General features: G+C 41.8%; 1 long non-coding RNA gene across 2 annotated transcripts in view; it reads right to left on the bottom strand.

Moving 5' to 3' along the window:
- Positions 1-19,822, bottom strand: part of LOC113592466 (uncharacterized) — a 45,965-nt gene that overhangs the window by 10,156 nt on the left and 15,987 nt on the right. For both annotated transcript variants that reach the window (XR_003412345.2, XR_008288936.1), the window contains exon 4: positions 666-817. This is a non-coding gene — a long non-coding RNA (uncharacterized LOC113592466). The remainder of the gene's footprint in view (positions 1-665; positions 818-19,822) is intronic.

Here is a 19,822-nt window from a genome sequence, read left to right as displayed (position 1 = left end):
CTCTCATACACTGCTGATGATGTAAAATGGTACAGCCACTTTGGAAGACAGTTTGGCATGTTTTTAGAAAGTTAAACATATACCTACCATATGCCCTAGCTATTGCCCTTGTAGGTGTTTATGCAAGAGAAATGAAAGCATAAACCCACACAAAGACTTGTACATGAATATTTATAGGATTTTTATTTGTAATAGCCCAAAACTGGAAATTTCCCTCAGCAGGTAAAAAGATAAAACTGCAGTTTACATTGAAATATTACTCAGCAATAAAAGCTATGAACTACTGATACATACAACATGGCTGAGAGTCTCAAAATCATTCCTACTGACTGAAAGACACCAGACAATAAAAGGGTACTTAGTGTATGATTTCATTTATATAAAAGTCTAGAAAATGAAAACCAATCTAGAGTGACAATAGCAGATCGGTGGTTATCTGGGAGGAAGGGGTGGAGAATAGGGAAGGGTTACCATAGGCACGAGTAGACTTTTGGCGGGGACAAATGTGTTCAAAATCGTAACTGTGGCAATAGTATCGCGGGTATATACACATGCCAAAACTTGGCACATTGTACACTTTGCACATGTACAACGTATCATATATCAGTTACATCCCCAATAAAGTCGTTTTTTAAAAGGGCATTTAGGCTGGTGTGTGATTGTACCTGATCCCAAATGAGGGGACCCCAGCTGAGAGGCCCGGAGGTGGGACCCCAGGATCCCATTGGTAGAAATGCAACCTTCAGAGGATGTTCCCTTTCCACGGCTACTGGAGCAGACATTACTGCTTCCACTTCTGGCCGTGGCAAGGAGAATCCTGGCAAGTAGATTGAAAAACAAAAGCAAAAAGTGTTTAGCAGGAGGCTAAGTGTCTTCTTTTGATTTCCATTATCCCCTGACCAGCTTTGCTTTTCTTTTTTTTTCTTTTTCCTTTCCTGATGAATCTCCAAAGTAGGGATAGCTCTGACGTCCCCCAGACCACAGGTCAAACTGTGATCCACTGGTAGTGACTACCTGCAGCACTGCACTGAGAAGTGTGGTAGGAGGAATAATGGCCCCCAAAGATGTTTACGTCCTAATCCCCAGAACAGGAGAATGTTTTACCTGACCCAACGAAAGCACAAAAGCGACTTTGCAGACTTATTAAGGTTAAGGATCTCGAGACAGGGAGATAATCCCGGATTATCCGGTGGGCCCAATCTAATCACATAAATTCTTAAAAGTGGAGGACATTTCCTGGTTATGGTCAAAGAGTAATAGCAGTATGGGAAAGATTTGATGCCCTGTTGCTGGTTCTGAAATGCAGGTGGGCTATGTTCATGGATAAGCTGGAGCACACAGGGAAACGGATTTTACTCCTAGAATTTTCAAAAACAAAAGCAGCCCTGCCCGAATCTTGATTTCAGCCCACCGAGGCCTATGTTAGACCTCAAACCCACAAAACTATAAGACAACAGAATTGTGTTGTTTTAATATATTAAATTTGTGGTAACTTTCTACTGTAGCGATTGCAAGCAACCAAATTCAAACAGGACAGAATATTGGAATCAATTAATAATGCCTACCGGCGATACCATAGGGGAAAGAAGCTTACAGGCTACATATCTGCCACTTTGGTTCTCATTTTCAAGGTGGGCTGGCACGGGAGCTGGGGAAGGGGCCACCTTCATTTATGGTGCCTACTGTATGCCAAGCTCTATGCTGGACTCTTCACACATGTGCCCTCAGTCGTCTTCACCTCGGTTCTATTATGAGGTAAATATTACTTCCCTTTCTGATAGTCGGGGATCAAAGAAATTAAGACTCGCTTAAGATCTTAACTCAAATGCTGGTTTTGTTTTGTTTTGTTTTGTTTTTCGTTTTTTGTTCTTTATTCCTCTCAGCTCCAAACAACACACGGAGTCCCAAGAAAACGTAGGTGAACTACGTTTCAAGTGTTGATGGGAAACAAGAACAAACACAGATGAAGAACCTTTGTCTTGGAACAATACTTCTGGCCCTGGAAGTGGTACACGGAACATTATTAGCACAGCTGGAGCTCCTTAGAAGTGACTTGGGAGTGGGGAAAGAACAATACATTTCTAATATTTGGTAATTATCATGAAAAGTACTTGCTCCTTGTTTATGCTTAAACTTCAGCACAGAGGAATGCCACTTATTTTCTCTCTCAGCATGGTGTGTGTGTGTGACGCATCCAACCAGCCGCCTATCTGGGCTCCCTGGCCCCCTCCGAGAGTGGGGACTTGTTTATACCTCCACTGAAGGAGCCCGCACAGCCATGCATCCTTCCTGCCCTTACTGTCTCTTCCAAGAACGCTTCAGGGAACTGAGCTGTGGACAGCACTGCTGAATTCACTCTCTGGTAGCGAAATTGCAACATCATGTGTGGAGGCAAGGGAGGGAGCCAGACCTCAGATATCCTTCAAGATGGAGCCGTGGAACCAGGCCAGGTCACTATCACTTGCCATTTTACTGTCTTTCATTTGAAGGAAGTTAATGGGTTGGGAAGACAGAAGGAAAGTGTGAGAGCCTAGTCGCACCACTGAATAATTCCACGACTTAACCTCTCAGAACCTTGTTTTCACCTATACTGTGAGAGTAATAATAGACACCTCACAGGGATAAAGCAGTGCTTAGGACTGAGTGAGCATGTCCTCTGAGTTAGGCATTGTGTTAAGGGCTTTATATGCAAACCTCACTTGTTCCAACGACCTTATGAATAGTATACTACTATTACCCTATTTTATAGATGAGCATATAGAGGGTCAAAGAGAATTACTTACCAAAGTACCACAGCTAATAAATGGACACAATCAAGCCACTTGATTCTAGACTCAGAGCAAATGACCACTGTGGTGAAATGCTTAGTGTGGCACCTTGTATAGGGTACATGCTCCAAAGACAGGAGCAAGAATTCTATTGGTTTTAGTATTAGTATGCAATATTAGTTGGGACCTGAGGTCCCCTTGGTCCCCCTCTCCTGCAACTACCCATTCATGGTAAAATAACACACAGATATAGGAAACCACACAAATCCCAGAAGCTGCATTCAATCACAGCCACCTGCCCAAAATAGCCATGATCTTGACTTTTGCTGGAATAACTGTCTTAGTCAGTCCAAGCTCCTAGCACAAAGCACTACTGACCAGATGCCTTGTAAACAACAGAAATTTATTTACCGTGGTTCTGGAGGTTGCAAGTCTGAGATCAGGGTGCAAGAATTGTTTCATTCTGGAGAGGGCCCTCTTCCAGGTTGAAAACTGTTGACTTCTAGTATCCTTCCATGGTGGAAAGAGGGCAAGAGAGCTCTCTGGGGTCCCTTTCATAAGGGCACTGACCTCATTCTTGAGGGCTCCACCTTCAAGATCTACACGCCTCTCAGGGCACCTGGGTGGTTCAGTCGGTTGAGTGTCCAACTTCGACTCAGGTCATGATTTCATGGTCTGTGAGCTTGAACCCCGTGTCAGGTTCTATGCTGACAGCTCAGATTCTGCCTCAGATTCTGTGTCTCCCTCTCTCTGCCCCTCCCCTGCTCGTGCTCTCTCTCTCTCTTTCTCTCTCAAAAATACATAAACATTAAGAAAATAATAATAAAATAAAATAAAGACCTAACCACCTCTCAAAGGCCCCATCTTCTTATACTATCACATTGAGGGTTAAGGATTTCAACATATGAATTATGGGCAAGGTGTTACCACACTCCCAGTTTGTTCTTTTTCTTAACAATTTTTCTGATTTACTTCCTGAGATTTCCTGACTGTCCCCTCACCCCCCCAACTTTTAACTGAGCTTCTTTTCCTCCATCCCTATTGTCCATCCAATTTTTATTCTACTCCCAACATTTTCTCCGCAATACAGGAGGGAGAGCCCAGGTGGTCAGTTTGGGGAGTCCATACCATAGGAGATAGACAGCGGCAGCTCCTCAATCCTCTCTCCAGACACCTTGCACGCCCCACTCCTGGTTTGGGCAGAATGCCTCCCACTTCAGCTGCCTCTCTCAGACTGGCTCATGTGTTTTCTAGTAAGTACCCTCTGCCTCTGTTGAGATTCTCCTGTTCCCAGGTCTATCGGATACCCCATTGCTTCCTTCCTTCCTCACACACAGGCATTAATACCATATGAATCTTGGGGCAATTGCTGCTTTGTCCCCACAGCTTATATTTGGGGATTCATAGGAATACCATCTAACATTGTTTTTGATTTTGTTATGTATTTGCTCTGTTATCATGTGGAGATTAGGGTAAATTTAAAAACTGATTCTATCACCATTCTCATCTTCCTAAATCCCCTAGAACTCTTGAGTCCTTCTCTCATTACGGGCCCCTGTCCAGACCTGGTTTCTCCTTTGGTCATGGAAGACACAGATATACTCCACAGGGGCCTGCCTCATGACCCCCCTGTTCTACTGTCTATGTCTGGCAATGGCAACTGTCAGGATAGCCTGGCAAGACAGGTCTATATTCCTTTACAACAGAGTTTACTTCAACATAAGAGATAATTTAAAAATATTTAGCAATGAACAGACCTGAGAAGAGATCAAAGAATCCTGTAGTGAGAGGGAGTTGGACTGCAGATTTAAAATCCATTCCTTCTTGTGTCTTGCGACCCTCAGTTCAGGAAGAACTCCCCAAACATCCCAAGCCTCTTTTAATTAACCTTATCTTGAGATAGCACAAAGCGTCCCGGAGGGTTAGACCTTCATGCTTTTGAGTTTGAGGTTTCTAGAGGTCACCAGAACAAGATCGGAATCCTCTATTCCCATCATCATCATCTGAGGCATGCAAATGCTTTTATAAAAGTTCCATTTTTGCTTGACTGAATTAGACAGTATCCAAAGGGGCAAGCATTGAGCTCACCTTCCACAAACTCATGGTTGGAGTCAAATTGCCATGATTTTATATTTCATCTCATAGTCTTAAGGAATCCCCAAAATAATATTTGCCTCAAGGAGGAAATTTCTTGTGTTTTTTTTGGCACTTGCATGAATAGGAACGATTGTATATTTATTATTATTGTTTTTTTAGAAAAAGGAACGCTTGTACAACAGAGAGGTTTTGTTGCTGTTCTTGTGAATACCTCTTCCGGCTATATTTGGCAAAATAGTCAAACCTTTTTAGAACACTGGTGTTACTGGGGCACCTGGGTGGCTCAGTCCATTAAGTGATCTACTTCGGCTCAGGTCATGACCTCACAGTTTGTGAGTTTGAGCCCCATGTCGGGCTCTGTTCTGACAGCTCAGAGCCTGCAGCCTGCTTCTGGTTCTGTGTATATGTCTCTCTCTCTCTGCCTCACCTCCACTTGCACTCTGTCTCAAAAATAAAATAAAAACATTTAAAAAAAAAAGAACACTGGTGTTATTGCTGTTGGGGGAGGAGAGAAGGAGAAAGTCTTAGCCCTCCTCTCCCAACCCCTCCATGTCCACCTTTTTCCAAGAGAGAATTATCTGATAGACACCACTCGAGGATGCTAACTGGGTCCCAATAACAGTGGGTAAGGTCACTGTGTGTGTACTGGGAAAGCTCTGGTCTTGAGCCTAAGCTCGATGTTCTAGCACAATTTATCAGTCTATGCAGGCATGTCAGGCACAAGACCAGTTAATAATCCAATAGTACATGAGTTTCCCATTTAATCTAGACCCTTGAGTGTAGGAGGGATGGCATTTCTGAGCCCCTGGTCTGATGCTAATAGCACATCTAACTACACACTTAACTTTCAACCACTCACTTTGCTGTCTGGTCAGTGGGCAAAGAAAGTAACTGCATACATGACCTGGGTGTATTGAATCTCTCTCCCTGCACATGCCTCCTTACCACTCACTATGTGTTTCATATAACCATCAAATTGCTGCCTGAACAAATTTTTTCTCCCTGCCTTCCTCCCTCCCTCCCTTTCTTGCTTCTGTCTTTCTTTTCTCCCTCCCTCCTTCTTTTCTTTTTTCTCTTTTCTTTTCTTTTCTCTTTGCTTTTCTTTTCTTCTCTTTTCTTCTCTCTCTCTCCTTCCCTCCCTCCCTTCCTATTAGCCTGACCTTCAGTAACCCTCTTACTCAAGACCCCTACCTACTTTTTCAGTCCCTTTTTCCTGCCCCCCCATACCCCCACCTCCATACACTGTGTTGCCACCATCCTGAGATGCTTTCATCCCTAGAGTTTGCATGTGTGTTCACACCCACAGGCCTTTACTCAAGCTGTACCCTCTGCCAGAAATTCTTTCTGCTTTCAGAAAATTCTTCCAAACATAACTTATGAGTTACCTTTACATGAAATCTTCCCCTACATCCTGGTCTCCAGTGCCCTCCCTGGATGTGCGGGAATGGGGTGCATTTCTTCTCTCTTGAAGTTCCACTGCTACTTCCTCTTTTTTTTTTCAATATATGAAGTTTATTGTCAAATTGGTTTCCATACAACACCCAGTGCTCATCCCAAAAGGTGCCCTCCTCAATACCCATCACCCACCCTCCCCTCCCTCCCACCTACCATCAACCCTCAGTTTGTTCTCAGTTTTTAAGAGTCTCTTATGCTTTGGCTCTCTTCCACTCTAACCTCTTTTTTTTTTTTTTCCTTCCCCTCCCCCATGGGTTTCTGTTAAGTTTCTCAGGATCCACATAAGAGTGAAACCATATGGTATCTGTCTTTCTCTGTATGGCTTATTTCACTTAGCATCACACTCTCCAGTTCCATCCATCTTGCTACAAAGGGCCATATTTCATTCTTTCTCATTGCCACGTAGTACCCCATTGTGTATATAAACCACGATTTCTTTATCCATTCATCAGTTGATGGACATTTAGGCTCTTTCCATAATTTGGCTATTGTTGAGAGTGCTGCTATAAACATTGGGGTACAAGTGCCCCTATGCATCAGTACTCCTGTATCCCCTGGGTAAATTCCTAGCAGTGCTATTGCTGGGTCATAGGGTAGGTCTATTTTTAATTTTTTGAGGAATCTCCACACTGTTTTCCAGAGTGGCTGCACCAATTTGCATTCCCACCAACAGTGCAAGAGGGTTCCCGTTTCTCCACATCCTCTCCAGCATCTATAGTCTCCTGATTTGTTCATTTTGGCAACTCTGACTGGCGTGAGGTGATATCTGAGTGTGGTTTTGATTTTTGATTTGTATTTCCCTGATGATACTTCCTCTTTCTTATAGGGATTCACTCCCACCTATCTCCCCACCAGATTAAGGCTGGTGATGATGGGCCATGTTTGAGGTTCTCCCACACTTATCATAATGCCTAGGATATGATAAATGCTCCATGAGAGTTTGCTAAGTGATCAAATCAATCAATTAAGGGTGGGACCAACCTCTGGAATCAATAAAAAAATATTCACTACGAACTGTATACAAACTACCATTCCTTCACTATGAAAAGCTATTCTGAAAGAATATTAACTGATTGTAATTAGTGTCTTATTAACTATTTTGAGGAGAAAGATCACACTTGGAATTTGAGTCAGCTCTGTCGCTTCCTTGCTTTGTGCCTTTTCAGTCTAAACCTCAATTTCCTCATCTGTGAGATGGGGAGAAAAACCATCACAGCTGCCTTACCTGCCCTCAGGGTTGGTGTGCCGGTCAAATGGCACAATGTATATGAAAGCACTCTGAATTAGCTTCCCTTACCTAGTAAGACCTGGAGGGTGTGGGACACAGAGGAGGTAAGGTCTGGTGAAGAAAAAGCAGTAAGCAAGGATCCAGGGGTCAGGAAGGCAGGCAGATCAGGACTGAGAAAACACTGGGCAGCAGGAGAGCCATATGAGGAGACAAGGGCTGTGCAGGAAGAACAGAGGAGCCAGAGTGTATCCAAAGGAGAGGTGTGTGGAGAGATCAGTTCGGGGAAAGAAAGAGGAGGACAAGTGCTAACTTTCCTTGGGGAGAGCAAAATGGACACACCACAGCTCCAGGCTTTTTTCTTCTGGTTTCCTGACCCTAATAACTATTGGACACTTTGGAACAATCTCACAGATCATGAAATTGTTTGCATCCCTAGAGATTCAGTCCTTTTCACTCCATAGTTGATTGGAGTGCAAAGAACACCATGATTCATAGGGTTTAGGGTCAGAGCCATACTGGCTAGTCACTTGCTGTTGCTGCTAGAAAGTCCCTAGCAGAGGAAGGAGTGTATAATCCTAGGATGGGACATGAGAGTTAGTAAAGTGAAAGATGGAGGCAGCAGTCAATGGTGTGCTTCCCAACCCCTCCTCCCCTTTCCAACCCCCCAACCTCACCACCACCATCATGCAACCAAAACACTGGATGATTAAAGAATTCTCTGGCTTCAATCAGAACAACTAGGTGGAGCTTGGCAATGAATTCATGTTTCTTAGTGACACTATTAATTTTATTCTGGTGCTAAAAGACAGATGTCACAGGCCTGGTATATTCTCGTAGATCCCTTTCTCTTATGCTGTATCAATAGTTTTTCAACCATACTCTAGAAATGGAAGAGCTCTAAAGGACACCTCAGGAGTCCTACAAAATATTCTTCAAATTTCATTTTTAAATACATATAAACAACTTTAAAATCTATAATAAACAGACATCCTCTCAAATGTGCTGTATCCTAAATTTGAATCTATCATACATATTTTTTCAATATAATTTATTGTCAAGTTCGTTAACATACAGTGTATACAGCATGCTCTTGGCTTCGGGGATAGATTCCCATGATTCATCACTTACATAAAACACCCAGTGCTCATCCCAACAAGTGCCCTCCTCAATGCCCATCACCCACTTTCCCTTCTCCCCCACGCCCTGTCAGCCCTCAGTTTGTTCTATGTATTTAAGAGTTTCTTATTTGACTCCCTCTCTGTTTGAAACTAACTTTTTCCCCTTCCCTTCCCCCATGGTCTTCTGTTAAATTTCTCAAATTCCACAAATGAGTGAAAACATATGATATCTGTCTTTTCCTGACTTATTTCACTTAGCATAATACCCTCCAGTTCTATCCATGTTGTTGCAAATGGCAAGATTCCGTTCTTTCTCACTGCTGAGTAATATTTCACTATATATATATATATATATATATATATATATCACATCTTCTTTATCCATTCATCAGTTTCTATCGTACATATTATGTTGTATGGCAGGTTAAACTTTCATGTGTGCATGTGTATAGATTTGGAGCAAAGCTGCTCCTATTTTTTTTTTAATAAAGAATTTCCTGACATTGCAAGATGAACTGCTTTCAAAACTATCATTACTTGCAACTACTTACCTGTTTGAATCAGATTTCCTTACTCCTGGGTATGTTAGTCAGAAATATTTTGGTTGCAAGAGACAGAAATTCAAGTCAAATTGGCCTGAAAGACAAATATTACTGGTTTGCATAGCAGAAAATTTCAGGGGTTGGGCTGGATTAAGTTCCAGCTAGATCTAGACACGTTTATGGTGGCATCGCATTGCCCTCCTTCCCTTGGCAAAGCTTTCCCTGAGTTGGCTTCTTTGGCACAGGAAGAGCTCCTGTTTCCCAGGGTTTCCTGGCCCTGGCTCCCAGACCCACCTCTGTAGCTGGGAGGGGGACCAACTCCAGAGCCACGTGACCAGAAATGGGAGATGGGAAATGGGGAATAGAGTGGGCAGCAGAACGACAGAAGTTCATTGTACTAGGCAGGCTAAACAAACTACAGGAACACACTAGACCCAAGACTGCACTGGCCCCCTTTGATATCTGTCCCTGAATCAAGCCCCAGAATTTCCCAAAATGGCTTCATTGTTATTATAGATTAATTTGATAAGTGAATGTCGTACATTTGAACCTGACAATAAATGTATGCTAATAAAATAGCTTTTTTTTTTTATCAATTTATACAATTGGCAACTTTTACGTAAAACTTGTCCAAAAATGGTGGGATTGGTTCAAAGATTGAGAACTCATCATTATACACTCATCCATGGCCCAAGTGAGTTTGGTCTCTACGAAGGCTCCTTGGCTGCCAGAGCTCGTGACAGTTCTTGCTCCTTAAGTGCATGCTCCACTCATTTGGCTTCTTGTCTAGAAGCCATGGGATGAAGGGGAAGCTCATCATCAGAAGTTCAAGTGCAAGCTTCACACCTTACTGTCTATGATTTTCCTTACCTGGAAAATGATGATGCCTGCTCCTTATTCACAGGGGGTGATTAAGTCAAAAGATTTTTGAGGGAAGGTTCTTCAGCATCAGTGAAATGCTATGGAATTAAAATTATTATCTTTCATCTCTTGTTAATTATATATGTATGTTTATTATGTATTTATATAAAATTTAATTATTTATATATGTATCTGTCTAGTCTCCCTGCAGCAGATTATTGCACTCATGGCTTCATTATGTTATCCCTCCTATATCCACGTCCTTTACTTTGTAGTGGCCTCCCACTCTGGCTCTGGATTTGCCCATGTGACTTGCTTTGGCCAATAGTATGTCAGCAGATGTGATCCAAACAGAGGCTTGAAAAGACTTGCACAATTGGGCATGCTCACTCTTGCTCCTTTACCTTTACCATTGGAACAAGCCCAGGCTAGCCTGCTACAGGAGATCCAACTTGACCAGTCACCACAGCTGAGGCCACTCTAGACCAGCCAATAGTCAGTCAACCCCCAGACATAGGAGCCCAAACCAGAACCGCCCAGCTAAGTCCAGACTAAACTTCCAACTAGCAGATTTGTGTGCTAAATGCATGTTCACTGTTTTAAACCACTGATTTTTCTAATGGCTTATAACACATCATTATTATGGCAGTAGATAAGTGTTATACTCCCTAAATAGGAAAGTAAACATCTTGTTTTATATCTTCTGAAGCTCTCCAATTTCCCCAGCTCTCCAAGGAGAAGGAAGAGAAATAAAATTCCAAGTTTTTTTAAAGCTTTCCAACATTCAGGTACTCTGTGAGGCAGTTCTTATGCAGTACTTTATTTAATCTCTACAACATCCTTCAGAGGTAAATGGGCATTTTCCCATTTTACAGATGAAGAAACTGAGGGTTGGAAAAGTGAAATGACTCACCTGAGGTCACACAGGAAGAGTGGCAGAGTTGGATTCTCCCCATGTGAGCCTACCCCTCATGACAGTCCTCAATTTTCACTACGTTTGGCTGCCTTATGCCTATTGCTCCAAAGGTTAGAAGCACCTTATTTGGCCCTTATCTAGATACCATCTTGTTCTCCAATGGTGTCATATTAGTTTATCTAGAAACATAAATCTGTCTTTCTCAGACTTTTTTTCCTCCCTCATCACACTGGAAGATTATCTGTTTATTAGCATACTGGTTTACACCTTAAACATCACAAATTGCCAGATTCCTCATATTTGTTTCTAAGAAACTTTGTTCATTGTAAATAAATGGGGGGAGAGGAGTTGCTTTCCAAAGATCTTAAGAATCTAGCATTTTCTTAGCCCAAATTTGGCCCTCCCTCTGGGTTTCTGGCCCCAATACTTCAGTTGCTCTCCTCTCCACACCCAGCAGACGTTATTTTTAAGTTGCAGTTTTATCCAAAGAGCATTTTTTCACAGAATGCCTTGGAAGGTCCTGCACTTTCTCTTCAGCTCGGGAACTGTCCCTCAGCTACACCCCCTTGGTCTGGGAATTTATTTTGGTCTATGCAAGAGTCACATGTTTTTCTTTTAATGAAGTCATCAGAGTATTTTGCTTCCATGCCCTTGATAATACATTTTTAAGGAAGGTTGTTCTGTCTGTGATCTGCCAGGGGTGGAGATATGGGCACTGTTGTCATTTTAGAAGAGGAATTAACACAGGCTAAGGCCCCCAAACCTAGTCATGGCTTTACCTGGGCACCTCCAATTAAGGTCCTTCAATTCTCTGATCCTTCTCTTTCTTCTGAGTCCAACCCATTCCCCTCTCCTCCAGGAAGAGTTCCCTGACTCAGGTTTATGATAATATCTTTCTTTTTTGGAATAGAGAGTCTGAAATACTTGATTTTGAAATTACTTAGCACATACTTACTGAGCGTAGACATGTGCTATGCTCTATCCCCAAAGAGCTTACAGTCTAGTGGAAGATAGCAAAGCACAAACAAGCAAGTAAGATGTAGTCAGGTAGTAATGATAATGTTTAAAATAGGATGATGGGATAAAATAAATATGAGAGTAGGGAGGGCTACTTCAGATAGTGCAATGGGGGAGAAGATCCCTAAGAAGGTGACATTTACATTGAAAGGATCCAACCCTCTCTTCTGAGGGAAGAGTGATCTGGGTGAAGACTACGACAAACACAAAGGTCCTGAGGCAGAAACTAGCCTTGTGAGTATTGTGGCTGGAACAGGGAGAATGAAAGGTCAGTGGGGCAGGAGAGGACCGGCCTACCAACTAGGCCACAGTATGGAGTTTGGATTTTGCAATAAAGGCAATTGAAGTTTGGGAGGGTTTTAAGCATAGCAATGATATCTGATTAATATTTGTTAAGATCCCTTTGACCGCTGCGTCAAAACTAGATTCACTGGAGAGATGGGATTGATGGCTATCCCACTAGAAATAATAAAGATTTAGGCAAAGATAGGAGAAAGGTTGTCATGATTTTTTCTATTGAAGTACAGTTGACACATGATGTGACATTAGTTTCAGTGATTGAACTTCCCTGTGTGTTATGCTATGCTCACTGCCATCTGTCACCATACAGCGCTGTTGAAATACCACTGATTATGTTCCCTAGGCTGTGCCTTTTATCCCTGTGACATTCACTCCATAAACTGGACCTTGTGCCTCCCACTCTCCTTCCGCCTCTTTTCCCATCCCCACCTTCCCTTCAGGTTGTCATTTTTTTTTTTTTACCCTTACCTGCATGTGATAATCTCTTTCCCCTATACATTCAATCTATTTACTTTTAACTTGAACTGAATCTTTTATTTTGTTTCATTATTTACAAACCCAAATTAGAATAGAAACTACACTACGGAATTAGACATTTGACCAATTAACTCTGCTTGGTTTTAAAGCTAGGTATTTAAATTGGGCATTGGTAAATACCCTTAAGCTATTTTAATTTGGAACGCACTTGTGAGATCCTTCTGTTTATGCTTAAATTCCAATTTGCCACCTAGTAAAACTTTCCATTACAACCTCCTTCTAGACTGATGCACACCAAAAATTCCCATGACATTGGTACCCCCATTAAATGGTTGTCCATCTACTTTCAAAAGTATGGCTACCTGGGAAAATAAACCTCTGTTCTATGTAAGCCACTGTGGTCTGGTCTCTGAACCTTGTCGCCACTCACAATCCTAATTGATATAATCGATCTTGAACATTGTTCAGACATGCCTCTACCTGCTCCCACTCTGAAGAACAGTCAGTGACATATGGTGGGGACTTTCCAGAGCTCTGCCAGACACTATTTCAAGGCTTTCACACATTTACAAGGCAGCAGGTGACACCTGGGAAGACTCTGGGCATTTTCAATTCCTCCTCTTCAACTATTTCCTCACTTGTTGTCAGATTTCACATCTCACCAACAGAGCTTATTATTCAAGGTGGATAAACTCCTCCAGGTGAAGTGAGAATATCTTGACCTTTCTCTGTGAAGCCTTTCTGGAATCTTAAACAGTGTTGCTAATGGATGATGAGATGATCTACCACGCACTTGGTTCCCATAGATTTCTTAGGTTTATGTGAACAAGTCTTCTCTCTGACCTTGGTAGTTGGCTGGGCCAAGGAGATATAAACCAAATGAAAACACCAATGAACTCGTAGTTTCTTCATAAGCCAGGGGGTTCTTTCTGGGTAAGGGATTGTTTGATTATTTAGTTTCTTTCTTTTTTTTTTTTTTTAAAGAAAGTCTTTTTTTTTTTTAAACCTTTATTTATTACTTCTTAGAGACAGAGCATGAGCGGGGGAGGGGCAGAGAGAGAGAAAGGGAGACACAGAATCAGAAGCAGGCTCCAGGCTCTGAGCTGTCAGCACAGAGCCAGATGCAGGGCTTGAACTCACAAACTGGTCAGATCATGACTTGACCGGAAGTCGGACACTCAACCAACTGAGCTACCCAGGTGCCCCTTGTTTGATTATTTAGTACAAGATTTTTTAAAATAGAAGATTTTAGAGCCAACAAGGATCCTACAGGCCATCCAGTCATTTGAAAGATGGAAAATGTAGAGTAGAACATTTAATTTATTTCCTATGATTGTGGAGCTTTGTAATTGCAATGCCAAGGCAAGGCAATCTCATGAATATATAGTATCTGTTATGTACTAGGAACCGTAGTAGGTTTTATACACATGTTCATCTTATTTAATCCTCCCCATATCTTAGAAAACTAATGTGACTTAGAAAACTATGATGCTAGTGTCACCATATTACACATGGGGAAATTGAAGCCCAGGAAGCTGAAGTAACTTGCCCAGAATTATGAAATCTTCAGATTATATAGTAGATTATATTATTATTTGTAAATATTCACTTACCTCTGCCCATAGTGAAGTGTCTTTCCATACACCATAGATGTTGAGTTTGGCCATTTGACTTGCTTTGGCCAGTGGAACATGAGCAAATATGGCATAAGTCATCCAAGAAAAAAATTTAAATGTGATTGCTTGGTTCAGTTTGGTTTCTTGCTCCTGTGTCCTCTGCTCTGAGGAGTCATGCCCCAATGGTTCCTTATCTGCTAGCCTGAGTCCTAGAATAAGAAATGGACTTGAACCCTACCACTTTCTGCAGAAGAGCTATAACAACTGACCTGCAGCCACTACCATGTAACATTAAAGAAAAGAAAGAAAGGAAGGAAGGAAGGAAGGAAGGAAGGAAGGAAGGAAGGAAAGAAGGAAGGAAAAGAAATGCTTTTGGAAGCCACTGAGACCTGGGGGCTGTATGTTACACAGCATGACCTAGGAAAAGCTACTGAATCCAGATAGATAGAACCAGAGCCCATACCCAGGCCCCTCAACCTCCAAACTCTATACCTTTTTTTCCACCACATGTTCTTGTCTATCCACACCAGTCTTTTTTGGCCTCAGGCAGTAGGTGCTGATTTTTCCGACCCATGTTTTTAAGCCCTCTGCTTTCTAGCACTCAAGACATTTCCTTTTATCATTTTCCTTAGATTCAAATCCTGCTCTTGCAGAAACCCTGCCATCAGCTTTCATCAAATGATGGACCTTCCTAGATCACAAAGAAAAAAAGGCTATCATGCATGCACTCCTTCACCTTCTCTCCTACATTTCCAGATTAGTTATAGCATGGTTAATCCTTTCTCCTTGCCTCTCAGCTCTGTGGAAAAGCTATTCTATTTCTTGTCCGAGGCTGACCTCTCCACTATTCTCTTAATCCTCCTCCAGAATCTCACTGCAGGGATAATCTCCTCTTTCTTGTTTCTTTCCTTCTTTTCCCTCCCTGCATTTTTTTTCCCTGTCAGCCTACAAACATACAAGTCTCCCTCTTTTTTCTAAAACAAGACGGAGACTCTTCCCTGATCTTTTCCTCTTCTCAGGCTACTTTTCTATTTCTCACCTTCCTTTGACACCAAAATCCTGCACAGAATTGACTCCCTCAGTAATTTCCCTTCCTCACCATCTTTGTTTCCTTGTCACCAGATCACTCAGCTGCCCACCAACTTCCAGATTCTGCTCACACTGCTGTGGTGAAACTGCCTGTGAAGAGCACATCAGTGGCTTCCTGACTGTCAAAGTCAATGATATCTGGCCAGTCTTTGGATCAACTTTTAGGGTTGACAGATAAAATACAAAATCCCAGTTAAATCTAATATTTGGGACATTTATATATCCTAAAAACCTTGTTGTTTATCTGAAATGCAAAGTTAAATGGGTGCCCTACATTTTTCCTTACTAAGTCTGACAACTCTAGTCACTTGCCTCTCTTTCAATTTTATCTTGATGGCCAGCAGTCTCAAAGATTTCATCGATTCCCACTCTGTCCTTTGGTGTCACATAAACTCGATATATATATTTTTTATTCTGTTCCCTCCTCCCCATCCCATTATCACTGTTCTAGCTCATATTCTCATCATTGCTTATCTAGACAGGTGTAGTGGCTTCCTCCTGCCCATCTCCCTATCTTCTGGTCTTGCAACCTCTCCTGGCCATACTCTGCTCTGCAGCCAAAGCAATCTACTCATTTCCAGGTATCCTTTCTCTTACCTAATAATACAGTTGGCTCCCGTTGTTCATAGGATAAGTCCAAACTCCTTAATATGATATTCAAAGCTCTTCAGAATATTATTTTACTCTATTCTTTCACCTTGACCTCCTGACACATGCTACTCATGTACATACATAATGTGGACATTATAGCCACAGTGGATAACTCATTATTCCTTAGTCACAACCTGTCCTTTATTTGTCATGTATTTCCTTGACAAATATTACAAAAAAAAATTTGCCATCCCTTCTAACCCAACAGTCTCCTTCCCTACACACATACTCGGTTTCCCTAAAAAAGTTTTACACACCTTGCAAAGACCAGTTGAAATGTCATCTCTTCTGTAAAAGCTCCCCTGATTCCCTCCAAAAGGAGTTTTCCCTAGATAATGTGGCACATGGTAGTTTCTAGTTCAGATTTGTCAATGAGTGGGTGAGTTTTCTCAAATAGGTTCATATAAATGAATCCATCTTATCTGACTCTTAAATAGCAAAGAGAATTTGTTCCATTAACAACTACTAGATACTTGGTCTTAGCACTCATGATTAGATGGCAATAAAGAATATATAGTTTAATGTAAACTGAGGGGGGTGATTTGCCTCTATCTTCTGTCACCCCAAGTTGCTGAGTTGAATTGACTGCTCTGGCTGAGAAAATGTCCCTTTCATTCTGTCTAGCTCCACAGGTGCACTGCCTAAAGCTATCAATTTGGTCAAAGAGGGCAACCACCCAAGGCATTAAATCGCAGGATGATAAATGGGGTCCATTCTTGGGCCAACACCTTAATCAGTTAGTAATGCCCTCCTAAAGTGCTATATTGAGACAAATTCTAAAACTACATCCAGATTTATGGAAAAAGAGTGGCGTGACTGATTAGTTTTGGCTTCCATGGACCTGGAAAAATAACTAGCACTTACATCATAATTTTGCCATCTTATCAAAGGTATTTGAATAGTTGCAATCCCATTCTGCAGTCAACAAGTAAGCTTCAATAGTTATGCTTTTAATGTGAAAATGAATTTGTTTGCCTAAAATCTTAGTGGTATTTACATTTCCTTTACGTGGCATTTTTGTTTATTAGAATTTATAGCTCTGATGAAGAATATATGATTAGAATATTTAATTTAAAGAAAATCAACAAATACTTTTTGAGCATACAGCGTTAGGTAAAGAAGCATGAAATATAATCTCTGCCTTCAAGGAAATCACTATCTGGATGGGAAGACAAGCTATGAACCCACTAAAAGGTTTCTTAAAAAATTATACGAGTTAAAATAACAGTACATGAAAATGTACTGTAAACCATAGCATAATCACTGCTTGGTTAATCATCAAACAAGCACTTTGAATTAGAGTGAGGGAGAGAGCTCGAAGATATTTGTTCCAGCCTTAATCACTCCTATCATTTGAAGAAAATGATTGGTGAACTTGAGTCCTTTCTAGGAAATGTAAGATGTGCCATGCACAACCTGTATCTGTGAGATGTAAGCACATACCTGTGAGGAACAGTAGGCTAATAAAGAGATTCTAGTTTTAAAAGATTGCTGTTTGCTGCTGGTAATGGCTAATTTAGATTCTCTTTCCACTCAAGAGTTTCTCACTGGTTAGTCTTTTTGGTGGATATTTGCTGTGTTCTGACACTTCGTCACCACGTCACTACATGTCCCTTGGTTTTTCATATAGTGATATATATATGGGGCCCCCTACTTTCTACTCCAGGGGTAGAACTTGGGTCCTGACACCTAGGTCTAAGCCAGCTCCATTCCTTGGTCACAGTAATTTGTTCAGGATAGACATGTGACTCACATCAAATTAATCGGGTTCAGTGATAGTTCATTGAGAGACTTCGCTTGCAAGGCCAAGAAGAAGGAAGCGTTCACACTTTCCCATCAGGCTTGAACTTGAGAGGCTGTACTTGCTCCAGCTCCCTTGCCATCACTCAAAGCCTAAGAATGGAGGCACCACTCTTAGAAGAGGGCTGCCAGGTCAAGAGTCAGGATTCTCATACCATCCATCTTTTGTATTGAATCCAGCTGTGCCTGAAGCAAGATTCAACCTTGGAATTTTCAATTATGTATACCAATCAAGTCCCTTTTCTTGCTTAATCCATTGCAAGTTGAGTTTCTCTCATTTATAACCAAGAATCCTGGGGCATCGGGGTGGCTCCGCCAGTTAAGTGTCTGAGTCTTGGTTTCAGCTCAGGTCATGATCTCACAGTTTGTGAGTTCAAGTCCCGCGTCGGGCTCTGTGCTGATAGTGCAGAGACTGCTTGGGATTCTCTCTCTTCCTCTCTCTCTGCCCTTCCCTCGCTGAGATTCTCTCTCTCAAAAATAAACATTAAATTTTTTTTTTAAATATAACCAGGAACCCTTAATGTTAACGTCTTTAGCCTCACTTCAATATAACATCTTGAATGTAACAGCAAAACACTTCTCACACTACTCCCTTTTATATATTCTTCCTAAGTTTGCTCATCCACTAACTTACTCAATTCCCATCACATTTTTCTGAGGTAGAATAGGGCAAGCATTATTGATCCCAGTTGATAGAAACTGACTTTAGCCCAAAGAGGCTGAGTTACTGACACTCCCAGTGGAATCCCCAAATTAAAACAAAATTCCCTGGACTAGAGTCCAGGTCTTCTGATTCATAACCCAGGATCTTTTGCTAAATCTTCACCTTTCCTGAGTTTTCTCCCACTTTTTATTTCCTTTTGCGCCTGAGAGTTTTGTAGTATTCTTCTCGGAATTGTGATTCTTGCTTTGATTTTGGTAGAAGAGAAACATTTTCTCTGTTGAAAAATCTTGCAGAGGTTGTTGCAGGACCAATATTTTGTTGATCAGGACTTCTCCACCCAGAAAATTGCCCCTGTTAAGGGGTAATTACAAACCTATCTGATGCAGCTTAATCTGTAGTGGTAATTGATGATGATGGTGGTGGTGGTGGTGAAAATGATGATGACATGGCATTGGAACGAGGAACATCTCCAAATGGGTAGCAGTGTCTGAGGAACCAAGATCCAGAGACTGACCACATTTGCAACTGGCATTGACCACCTCTGACAACTCTTTGTCCTTAGCAGCTTTCAGCCTGGAAGTCACCCTTTGTGCTAAATTAAGATGTTCTCAGGCTGAGTGATGGAGTGTAGCGTCGCTGGAAATCAGACCCCCAGGTGCTGGAAGCCACTGGAGCCTGGCACATAGGCAGAGCCATTTGGCAGTACAATGGCCCCCTTGGGGAGCAAACTGGAAGCAAAATAAATGAATTTGACAGTATGTGCTGTTGCCAAGCATGAAAATGTTTCCCATAAGCAATCACTTGCAAGACAGTAAGAGAATTCTGTCCTCTAGAGAAGGGGTCTCCAGTAGGAAGAGTAGAACCCCCTAGTGGATCTCAGGGTTTTCCTAAGTAGATCTTAGATACCAGATTGTCTCATCCTTCAGCTTCTTGACACGGAGAGCTAATTCACCTCTAAACCAACAGAAACCACCACCCATCCCATTTCCCCCCTTCCTCCAAACTTTGATAGGTGTCCCATAGGGAGGTTAATTCAACCCCTTCTTCTGGGCCTCTTGGGAATCCTAACTCAGGACCTCTCCATTTCCCTCAAGCACCTCCCACACCTCCTTCTATCCATCCCAAATCTTCATGGATTAGTATTTACTATGCCCAAAACACTGACATCACATTGTTTATAAAGGCAATCTTATTATTTTTAAGACAATTTGCCGTAATCATCT

This window comes from Acinonyx jubatus, chromosome A1, assembly GCF_027475565.1.
Source record: "Acinonyx jubatus isolate Ajub_Pintada_27869175 chromosome A1, VMU_Ajub_asm_v1.0, whole genome shotgun sequence".
NCBI classification, from domain to species: Eukaryota; Metazoa; Chordata; class Mammalia; order Carnivora; family Felidae; genus Acinonyx; species Acinonyx jubatus.
This window is presented reverse-complemented; position numbering and strand designations above follow the sequence as displayed.